The following is an 11,951-nucleotide window of genomic DNA, read 5'->3' on the forward strand; positions in this document are numbered from 1 at the left end:
GATGTTGGATGAACAGACCCAGAGGAAAGGGGGACATTTGCTGAGAGATCATTTACTTCTTTTCTCTGTCAACCTCACAATGTCAGGAAAGTAGTAAATCCACAGGAACAAGCCAAAGAAAGAAAAAGGAAGAGAGTATGTTGGTGGCAATAGCCACATGCACTTCTGGCATCTTTCTTTAGGCCCCTAAGCTATACGCCAAGGACATACTACCCCTTCACTCTGCAGGAAAAGGAAACTGTGACAGAACACGTGCATGGGATGTTAGCCTTTCTGTGTCATGCATACAGGTTCTGAATATTAATGCTGACACTTCTTCTCTCTCATCAGATGAATGTGTGTGACTCACATCAGAATTCAAACTCCTTGGAGAAGGCAGAGAAGTGGAGTGGGACACTCTTGGTGGGAGGTAGTACAAGAGAGAAGGATGGAGACTGAAACCTAGACTTCCCTCTAAAGATTGGCATGTGACCATGATGCCTTGAATTTTAACATGATTGTAGAAAAAGATGCACAGGAAACAAGACAGAGTTCTGGCTTACGCTTCTCTCTGCTATTCCATTTACACAGACTTAAGAGCACACTTGGCTTTGCCACTGAACAAAATGTGTGTGTTTTCCTCAATAATGATAATGGACGGCACAGAACTTGTTTAAAGCCAGCTGATTAAAAGTTTGCTGAATTAATCCATTAATTAATTAATGGAACAGAGCAAAAATAACTGTAAGCATGGTTTCTTGATCTGTAAAAAAGAAATGAGTAGAATAAGTTTTTAAAGGCACTTCTTCTTAATTTCTTGATTCATAAATGCCATCACTTATAAATTACTAATATATTTTAATAATTTTAAATTTATGATTACATGTAAAATAAATTTTAATAACATTTTCATAATTCATGTATTTCCTAATGATATGATTCTGGAACATCATGCAACTAAACTTCAGTTTTCCACAAATTAATCTACACATACCTGACAGGTAGTTCCCACATCATTTCATTAACATGTCATCTGTGATGTTATTAGAAAAACCCTAATAAATACAAAATAACATCTCATCTGTGATTGGATTTATTAGAAAAACCCTAAAAAATACAAGACACTTTAAAATCATGATATATTTAAAAGTTCGCAATGAATGTTTGGACTGTTATTTTATAGTTATTTTATGACAGTGGAAGTAGGCACAAGGTCTACAGAGGAAGACATTGTTTTCTTCTATTGCCTTCCTAGTCTCTAAACAGTTATAGGTAGGGTGTATATAAAATTCTATGATGGGAGATATAAGGGGATGAGGCCAGAGGTGCTGGGGTGAAAGAATTCACCAGAGCCAGAGTGGAGAAAAGAAAGGCAGATTTATTGCAATATACTGCTAAAAGAAGCAGCCAGCGAAATGGGAGAGGTCTGCATGAGAAGAAGGATTTGGGGTTCCCTTTTGTAACCCATTTTCGTGGGTTTTACATGAACAGGGCATAGGTTCCGGCCAGTTAGTGCTGGGATGTCTGGTTTTAGGCATTGACATTTGGCACAGAATGTGTCCTGGCCCTGCTAAGACCATTAGTGGTCTTAGTGATGTCTTAAATTCTGGTTTCCATAGCAACTTTATCAATTCCCTTTATATATTCAAGCCTCCCAAACCTTCCTGCTGGGCTAGGAGTGGGAGCTTAGGTTTTAACCTTCTTCAATGATACCCCGACACTTTCTAAACCTGCCTTTGCTCTGCGATCCTACTCCAGGCACAACATTTCTGGTAAAAGGAAGAACAAGAAATTTTGACAGAATCGTCTGCCGGTTGTTCTCTAGAAGGCTATTTGAAAGAATCAGAAAGAAAAGGGGCCTAGCGTTACTACCTCCTCATTGCAGATATGCTTCTACAGGGGGTGTTACGCTATGAAATAAGTTATATGTGGGTAGAGACAAATGGCACAGCAAGTAGCAATATTGTACGTGCTGTCCTATCCTGAGGCACTAGCTGTCACTGCTTCGCTATAATCACAGAGCGCATTTACAGATTAACTGGATATAAACTCCCAAAGCACAGGCTTAGCTCCAATACTGCCAAATGTTAACACCAAATCCTCTAGTGGCATGCTTCTGCCCAGATATATTAATTTTACTGTGATGTGGCCCAGTGTCATATATAAATAGATTACATAGATGGTAGGTGATAGATCGATGATAGACAGATAGAAAGAAAACATCTTTAAAACTGTACCTTCAACATGTACATTTTCCATGTATTAAAAGATACATTAGGAACATTTTCCATGTTGTAGAAAATTTTGCCATATGTGCGTAGTTGTTTTAGAGGAGAAGGGATTTTTGCAGTTTGTTTGTTTGTTTATTTTTGTCTCTTTTTTAATCTCCTTGGCAAATGCACTTATTTTGGTTAAGTTTGCTTTTCTTTCAGCCGTTCATTTCTTCTTCTTCAGTCTTTGCTCAAATACAGTGTCTGAGTTGGGGGCTGAGAGGTCATGGAGCAGTACTTTCTCACACCTGGGAACCAGTGAGTCTTAAGAGGGAGCAGTGCACAATAATGCACCTGAATGCTACATCCATTTTGCAATTCAAGCAATCAAATTCCAGGGCAGGAAGGTAATTCCAATCTCTCTTCAGCTGCGGCCTAATTTCACATAAGCACAGTCACTCTGTCGCCACTGAGAGCCTCTGATAACAAGACATAGACTCTTGCAAATGTTTTATGATAAGATATTATTGAGTATAACACAAATTTATATCATTATGAACCACAAATATACTTTTATTAGAGGAGTACTTTCATAATAAATGGAAAATTCAGTCACAGTATTGACTATTAAGAAGTTAAAATGTGGCAATGTGAACACTCTTTGTCTTGAGCTCTTTCCCCATTTGTATTTAAGTAGTACTTACTGACTTTCTAACATGTTCCAGTGGCAATGTTAAACACTCAACAAGCAAATTTTTTAATCCTTGGAACAATCCCATGACATCAGTAGTGTTATTTTACTTTACAAATGAGGACACTGAAGCCCAAGGATAAATAACAGCAAAGTAATGTATAAGATTCTGCATTCACCACCATTCTCTTCGCGTCAGAATATGCATCCCAGTACCCCTATTGTTTCTAAAGAATTTTATAAAGTGTCTCCCATTGAGCTTTGGAACTACTCGTTTTACACATTTTAGCTCAGAATAGCTGTAAAAAGATTTATTCAATCTGAATAAGTCACATTCCTCATGACCTCAGAAAACCAGGATGTTCAGACAAACTGCATATTTGGGTGATCTAACAAATGAACACAGTCTAGGTTATTCCTATACTAGAAAGATAGGAAGATCTTTGTGACGCTAATGAAGCTTAACCTTCAGACTACTTCACTTTCTTCTGTGTGTTTGTGGCTCTGAGAAGTTTTACTGGGGCTATAATATGATTCTTTTTATTTGAAAATTTACAAAATAAGTTAACCGCAACCAATTAAGACTATTGTCTCTTTTTTTTTTTTTTAAGATTTATTTATTTATTTATTTATTTATTTATACAAGCACTGGGTACAGTCAGAGATTAAGTCAGAATGAAATGAGGTTTAAATCCAGAGCTATGGAAAATTCTTCTAATCCCCTAACATGTAGAAATGTAATTAGAGGAGACAAGACTCATCAATAACTGATCAAAGCTGACATTTTCTCCAATCAAAAATACAGCCAACAGTACAGCATATATAATTGTGAATGTACATTTTTATGAAATGACTCACAAAAGAATCTGTCAGTGTTTCTGTGTTTACATTTTCAGCTAGGAAAGGAAATTTCTCCCTACCTTCTGATTCCTTGTTGGATTGGTCAAATAATCAAATTAACATTGTTGCAGAGGGGGAATAATCTCCATAAAAAGAGGAGGTTCCATATTCCTTACCCCACCAAATGAAGGTTGGAGCTGAGCAAAAGAAGAGGACTTGGAAAATCAAAATACACAAACAACTATGAACCAGAGACACACTATTGGGGGCAGGGGAAGGAGGGATTGGGGTCAAAATAAGGGGGTTGCAATTGTATGGGTTATATAAAAATAAAATAAAATAAATAAATAAAAAATAATAAACTTTTGGCCCAGGGACTATAACCAAGATGAAAATGCATACTTTGTACAAAAATGAAAAATGATGTAAAAATATATAAATTAAAAACAAATACCAAAAAAAAAAAGAAAGGAGAGGACTTGGGAGTGAACTTGGAGGAACACGTGAAATAGAGACATGTGATGAAGAGGGGAGCATTTGCTTCTCAACTTCAGACTTTCGTCAGGATTTGGAGGACCTGGAAGGACACATATGGAGTGGAGACACATATAGACGCTCGGAACAGACATGGGTGTGAGACCTATGAGGAGGCTGACAATGTTAGCTGTTATCTGGATTTGTACTCTATTTTGCTCCTTTCCTTCCAGACTTGCCTGGCTGCTTCTGTCCCGTTTCTTATGGGTCCCCACCAGAAGGTGCCTTAGACTTGTGACCAACCTTTGGGCCTCTGCAGCCCTGCTCCAGTCCAACGTAGTTTGGCTGGTTATTTATTCTGCCCACAATGGAATGAGTAACTTCGGGTGTTTTATTGAGAAACTATTATCTTTTCTTCTCTCTCTATGCATGCTATTCTATTAAAGTCTTTTCACACTAAGAGTATCTTTTGTCTTTATGCAGTAGATGGCAGAATCTCTTCAGAGCATGCACTTTTGGGGGCCCTAGGGTAGCCCTCAGTCTGCATGCTAACAACATCAGGACAGATTAGTGGGAGAAAAAGTGAATTTAATACATATGTACAGTGAATGTACACAGAAACAAAAATTGAAAAACCAGTGAGGCAAAATGGGGGCAGATATCCTGAGCTCCAGAATCCAACAGGAGCCTAGAGCTTCAAGGAGAGAGGAGGCGCACTCACATGACAAGAATGACTCATATGAGGAATACCAGATGCTCTGTCATTATTTATTCTTCCTGCCAGAGAGATGACTTTCTCTGATAGAAAAATTATTTCTGGTAAAAACCCTGATTCTGGTTAATACGCCTAATATTCACTTTTCTAGGCAGTTAAGGGAGTGGTAACAGTTTCTTGTGAGCCTGAAACTCACAATTGATTGACCTGAGTCCTAAGTAATCCACCAAAGTGACCCATCACATAATGGTCTATTCTGAACATCTGAGGGTAACATCCTTCACTAGGCACAAAAAAATAAGTGCAAAATGTAGAGTCACGTTCTTTAATTACTATATAATAGAGCACAATCTAGTATGTGCAATCTTCTGTTCTGGTGAAGAGCAGAGATTCCAGACCAAATGTCTTGCAAAAATGCCACCAAGCCAACTAAATGCCCTGAAGAAAAAGTGTTTCTATTAATAGCAAAATGCCAGCCAATCTTGGTTTCCTTGACCTATAAAAGGAACAGAGATTTGAGGAGAAGGAAAGATTTATTAACTTGCCAACATATGCAGAGTGTAGCAGACCAGCATCTGAAAAACCACCATCTTGCTCTTGGGCAGAGTGCAGGGGTATTTATCTAGAGTTACAAAGACGTGGGGGGCAGGGCCAAGGGTCAGCATGTCCATCTTTGTGACACAAGCATCTGGTGATTCTGGTTGGTTCCAGCTTGTTTTCTCCATCATCTGGTGTCCAGCAATCCTGATGTTACCTTTTTAGGGGGATCTTTGCCTTTGGATTGTAGAAAAACAGGGTTTGTTAAGCCTAGAGGAAAAGGAAAGAGTCGCTTATCTAGTGAGACAGAGAAAGACATATACTAGTGCATTACTGTGACCAAGCTCTACTCATATTTATTCTGTGTACATTTATTAGTAATTTTACTGCATAATTATCAAGCCCATTACAGCATAGTACCAATTCTATACTACATTTGACTTGTTCTTGTATATTCCTTACAGATGTCTTTTTTTATTTTTCAGACTTTTTGAGCATACCAAAATCCAAATGTATCAAAAAGAAAGCTTTCAAGTAGAAGCCAAAATCATAAAACAAAAATAAATTATTTGCGATGACATCTTTTTTTACACTTACACTTTGTTGTGATTTTTTTATTCTAAATAAATATTCACTTTCATACCTAATATTCCACTAGAAATTTTATATTCTTTTTCTTTATGGGTTCCCAATAAATTAAGTTTCAGGCCACACAAAAGCTGAATCTGCCAGTGAAGGAAATGAACCCCAAAGTCCACAGAACCTGCCCTTCTGGCTGGACAGGGACTGGCCTTTGGGAAGACAGGTTCACTACATCCATACTTCAGTTCATACTTCCATAAACCCTTATCTCAGAGATGACATTATAAATTTCTTATAACTTTTTAAAAAATGATTTATTTATTTATGCATACAAGAACTGGGGTACAGACCAGAGGTATGGGAGGTGAGAGGATTCACCAGACAGAGTGGGGAGCAGAACAGGAAGACTGACTGAAATGCACTGTTGAGGGGAGCAGCGGGCGAGTCAGGAGAGGGTTTCTGCATCATGCGGGTTGCTCCCTGGCTGGCCAGGGATTGAACTTATGCTGCTTCACAGTGGATAACTTCACAGTGCTGTGCTTAACCCCTTGCACCACCTGGGAGGCCCCATATCTTATAACGTAAAGATATGCTTATCATTTGGCATCAAAACTTATTTTGGATAAAACCTAGCTGGAACTGACACGAGGCAATTTATCATTATTTTTTAAGGTAAAAATGCTTTTATTTCTAAAATGTGGCTTAAGTATGCCCACAGTGTGCTCAGTGAGTTTTGGAACAGATCCTGAAGCTTGGAGTAAAACCAGCACTGGTCAGTGCAGGCTTCTGGATCCCAGAGATGTGACTTCTCCAATAACTCAGTGTTCAGAGATCTTCGTCTGTTTTTTATGATGTGAGGACAGTTATTTTGGATGCCTTGCAGGACAGAGAGGTCTGCTCTTGAGAAGGACCAGTAGCCCACATCTTCTGCTTTTATTGGCTTGATGACATGGCCTGGCTTGGTGACAATCTTGGGTTTCTGGAAGACCCACTGGGTGTTCCATGAAGATCCTGTAGGGGTCTGGATCGTCTTTTCAAATTGCTCATGGTGGGTGAGTGGATCTGGAAGCACCCACACCTCATAAGTCAGGACATGGATGTTTTGCTTCTCATCACTGATTATCACATTTGGCAAATTATTGCCTTTCATGGAGGATCCTCAGTGTTTGAAAGAGAAACCATTGTCTCTTCTTGGCACTAGATTTCAGCCCTCACCTCTCTACTCACCCCAGCCAGGCAGAGTCAGGACACCATCCTTTGGCTTACTCACCTCTACTGTTTCCCTCTTCCCTTTCAAGAAGTCTGTGATGACATCACCCCTGGAAAAAGCTTCCTTTATCATCTGTTTGATCTCTCTCCACTTCATCTTCCAATTCCTCTATTGTGGGAACAGACAGACTTCACAGGAGGAGATTATATGGTTAGAAGGTCCTGTAGATCAGTCATTTGCTCCTGCCTTTGCTTTTCCTTGGGGCAGCAGGCTGATTCCTGGGATTTCTATCTAACCCATGTCCTTCCAACATAGGCCTGGGAAGCTCCTCATTTTGTAAACATCCCTCTTTGCCCAGTTCTTCAAACTCTTCTAGAGTCTGCGGTCTCCCGGTCCTCTGCAGCAACAAGGGCCCCTCTTCTTCCTTGGCGGGCTCCACTCTCTGGTCTGGTGGCGCTCTTCCTGCAGGAGTCACTTTTTGCTTTCTGGACTGATGGTTTTCTTTGCTGAGCTTCTGACGGCCCTGATTTCGGAAGTACCTCCTGGCTGGTCGAATCTTTTGACAGCCCCTGCCTCAGCATCCAGGCTGAATCTAGACTTTTTCCAAAGTGATAGCTTTCCCTTCAATTCTTTCAGCAACATTTCTTCTCTGCCAATGGTCTTTCTTGTTTACCTTCAGAAACCTTGGGGATCACAGGCTCTGGATGCTGCTCTGGGTCCTCCTGGACTTCACTCTCTGGCGTCTGCAGAGAAACTCCTGATCATCCAGGGGTTGAGTTTGGCTCCCTTGTTCTTGTTCATTGCAACAGGGACAAGGAGCTCTCCCTCCTCTTCCCCACTTTGGAAAACTGCCTAGTGTTTTTCCATCAGTTCTTTGTTCCTAGTGAATTGTTCCTTCAGGCCTGGCGAGCCTCCAGGTTATATTTGGACTTCACCCATTTCCCGCTAGTCTGGTGCTTAAGGCTCATTTGTGCCATTATTGTGGCAGTGTCAAAGTTTTCCAGTTCTTCCAGGGCTGCAGCAGGATCCACCTTCCATAGTGCCTGAAACTCTTTTCGGTTTTCTTGTCCTTGTCTTTCTCTGTGATACTTTTTGCTTTTGATTTTCTTCCCTCTTTGAGCACAGTCATTATAGTAGGGCTGCAGCGCCTGGGCCCTATGAAGCTCTCCTGGGTCGTATTAGCCTCAACCAGGCTTATGGTTTTGAGAGAGGCCTTTTCCATGGGAGTTAGCGAAGAGCCTGTTGTGGGCTGCTTGTTCTGATGGAGGAGGTTAAAACTTCCTGCTCCTGGGGAGTTCTTGCCTGCCAGCTACTGAGCACACATTCAATGGGCCCAAGGGCTGCCGCTTCCTTGTTCCCATGGGATGGGGGTTTGGGAGGTGGGGGGACAGAACCAGCTGTTCTGCCTGCAAGTCTTCTCAAAGATGGGATCCCATTTGGGATTACAGGTGAGGACCTGTGAGGTTTCATTGAATGACACTCCCTTGTAATCCACTCAGTCTCTTCTTTGTTAAGGGGCAACTCCACAATCTTCTTTGATTTGATTCTATTCAACTGCTTTTTCACAGTGGCCAGTGAAGGTAAAGTTTTAACCGGCTCATTCATATCTGAAAGGACTAGTTATTCTCCTGATTCTTCAGAACTGTCATTGAACTCCGACACCTTGAGACTAGCCTCAGATCTGTCAGCCAAGTTCCACCTATTCTTTCCAGCTAGGGAACTGACTGCTGCAGAAGCCTTTGGCACTTCTCTCTGCATCGCTGTCCCCCTCACCTCACTGCTGCTCCAGGGGTCATCTTTTGGTAAATCCCCTAGATCTTCCTTTTGGCTTAAAGCCAGAAGGCTCTTAGCACCCCAGGCAGTGCTCATCTCAGCAGCCAGTCTCTCGCTGTGGCCATGAGCATAATTTATAATCTTAGTTGATCTCATATATTATGTAAATTCATACATTTTGTTGCACAATAAAAAAATGTGAACTTTGCATGATGCATAACCCTCTGGGGGTTTTACAGAATTTTTTTATTTTTAAGTTCTGAAACACATGTAGTCCCAGGAGTTATGGAAGAGGGACTTGGAATCTGCGATTATTTTCCCATAGTTGCTGCCCACAAGTAGGAACTTGTAGAATCCAGCAGTCTGTGGAGGATTGTGTAAGGTTCTGAGACTATTTGATAGTACTTGATTAGTGGGCTCACAGATATCCAGTCACTGCTTTGGCTTCCAGAACATGCTGTTTACAAAAACAAATACCTGATGGAATTGGAGGCAAAAATGACATATTATTATTATTCAGTGTTGTTGAACCAATACTATAGCCGACTTGGATATGTAGCATGTCACTTGAACTTGAAATCCTTATAGGTCTACAGCATCTTTAAGTCCAAAGAAATGATAAGAATACTTAGCTATGTACTAGCTGTGTGACCTTGGGCAAAACCCTCTATCTGAAAAAGTGCTCTTCCCAATAAAATAACATTATTTTGTATTATCTACCATACATATAACATTTAACTATATTATCTACTTTATTGATTTGTGTTGATGTTTAAATGGCATAATATAGGTAACACACTTAAAATAATATCTGAAATACTTAAAACATATAACCTAGTAAAGATTAGTTTGTGCAATGGTAATTATATTAAAGATGTACAGAGGTGACACAGTGCTTAGAAGAGCCCAGATTCACTCATAAAGACTAGAGCCTCAGGCCTATGTTAAGTAAGCTATAGAAACGTAGTCTTGCTTCAAATAAATGTTTGTACACTAACGTTCATAGCAGCGTTATTCACAATCAGAAAAGGAAGAAACAAATCAAAGTCCATCAATGAATGAATGAATGGATAAAAAAATATAAACATGTAGTATAAACATACAATGGAAACTCAGGGTACAATGTGGAGAAGCTTGAAGACATTGTGCTAAGTGCATTAATTCAGATACAAAATGATAGACGTTGCATCATCCCACCTACAAGAGGTCCTACAGGAGTCAAATTCATAGAAATAAAAAAAAAAAAAATGAATGGGAATTGTCAAGTGTTGGCAGGAAAGGGGGATGGGAAATTATTTTTTAACAATTGGAAAGAGAAAGGTTCTTTTCATTTGTAGCATTCAATTTAGAATTATTTATTTATTTTAAAAGAAGAAATTGTATAATTTTTTTAAAGATTTATTTATTTATTTATACAAGTACCAGGGTACAGGCCAGATGCGCGGATGGTGAGAGGATTCACCAGAGACAGAGCGGGGAACAGAACATGCAGACTGACTAAGTACACTGCTGAGGGGAGCAGCGGGTGGCAGGAGAGGTCTGCCACACCATGTAGGACCCTCACCTACTGGCCGGGATTGAACTGGTGCTGCAGAGGCTGTGGACAGCTTCACAACACTGCACTCAACTGCCTGCACCACCAGGGAGGTCCTATAATTATTTTTTTAATTGTATTTTTTGTAAGGTTGGTGTAAAACCCCGTATATGATTCAGAAATACAGGTTCACACCTTAGATGTATATAACCACATCACACCCACTACCAAGGCACCTATAGTTCTACTGTGTGGTCCATTGGACCCCTTCCCATTTTTGCTACCTACCTACTACCCTTGCTTTCTGGCAGCCTCAGTTTTACAGATTTCTAAGGTTTGTTTTGTTTCGATTTTTCCTGGCTCCTTTTTTTTTGTTTGTCTGTATTCCACATGAGTGACTCATCTGCTATTTGTCTTCTTTTGACTTATTTCATCTAGTATAATCCCCTCCAGTTCCGTCCATATTGTCACAAATGACAAGAGTTCCTTTTTTTATAGCTGAGCAGTATTCTGTTGTGTACATATTCCATATCTTCTTGATCCACTGTTTTTTGGGCACTTAGGTTGTTTCCATACTTGGCTATTATAAATAGTGCTGCAGTGAACATAGAAATATCTATATATATAAAAATATAAATTTATAAATATAAATATATTGTTATAAATAATATATAATATACAACACATAATTATTATAATATATAACATTATAATATATATTATATATTATATACTGTATAAATATATATTAATATATATATCTCCCTTAGATGTAGTGCTTTTGCATTCTAGATGCTTAGCAGTGAGATGGCTAAACCATATGACACATCTGTTTTAAATATTTTGAGAAAGCTCTCTACTGGTTTTCCTCGGGGCTAGCTCAGGCTACTTTCCCCACAAAGATAATGAGGGTTTCTTCTTCACCACACACGCCCCAACCCGTTGTTTCTGACTTTTCAATATGGGCCATTCTCACAGATCTAAGATGGTTCTCACACTTTTGCTTTGTATTTCACTGCTGATTAGTGATGATGAGCACTTTTCCATGTGTCTGTTGACCTTCTGTGTGATTCTTTAAAGAAGTGTCTGTTCAGCTCTCCTGTCCCTTTTCTTTCTTTTTTTCTTGTTGACTGAGTTATTTGTTATCACATTGACAATTTGTATGAGCTCTTTGTCGATGTCGGACATAAGCCCCTTTTCAGATGTATGATGTGCAAATATTTTATCCAATTTGGTAGAGAATCTTTTTGTTTTAATAGTTTTTTCTGCTGTGCGGAAGCCTCTAAGTTTAATGTGGTCATATATATTTACTTTTGCTCTTGTTTCTATTGCTGTTGGACTTGTGTCCTGGAAGAAATCACTGAAACCAATGTTGTGGAGTATTTTGCCTATGCTTTCTTCTACGT

At 39.5% G+C, this 11,951-nt stretch overlaps 1 pseudogene across 1 annotated transcript; it reads right to left on the reverse strand.

Moving 5' to 3' along the window:
- Positions 1–2,415: 2,415 nt before the first annotated feature.
- Positions 2,416–9,107, reverse strand: LOC311170542 (U3 small nucleolar RNA-associated protein 14 homolog A-like; annotated as a pseudogene). Its single transcript has 3 exons — positions 8,097–9,107; positions 6,745–7,981; positions 2,416–2,497 (listed from the first exon to the last, which is right to left on the reverse strand). The product of its transcript is annotated as a U3 small nucleolar RNA-associated protein 14 homolog A-like (transcript).
- Positions 9,108–11,951: the final 2,844 nt, after the last annotated feature.

The sequence above is a fragment of the Talpa europaea genome (genome assembly GCF_964194135.1).
Source record: "Talpa europaea genome assembly, chromosome: 5".
NCBI classification, from domain to species: domain Eukaryota; kingdom Metazoa; phylum Chordata; class Mammalia; order Eulipotyphla; family Talpidae; genus Talpa; species Talpa europaea.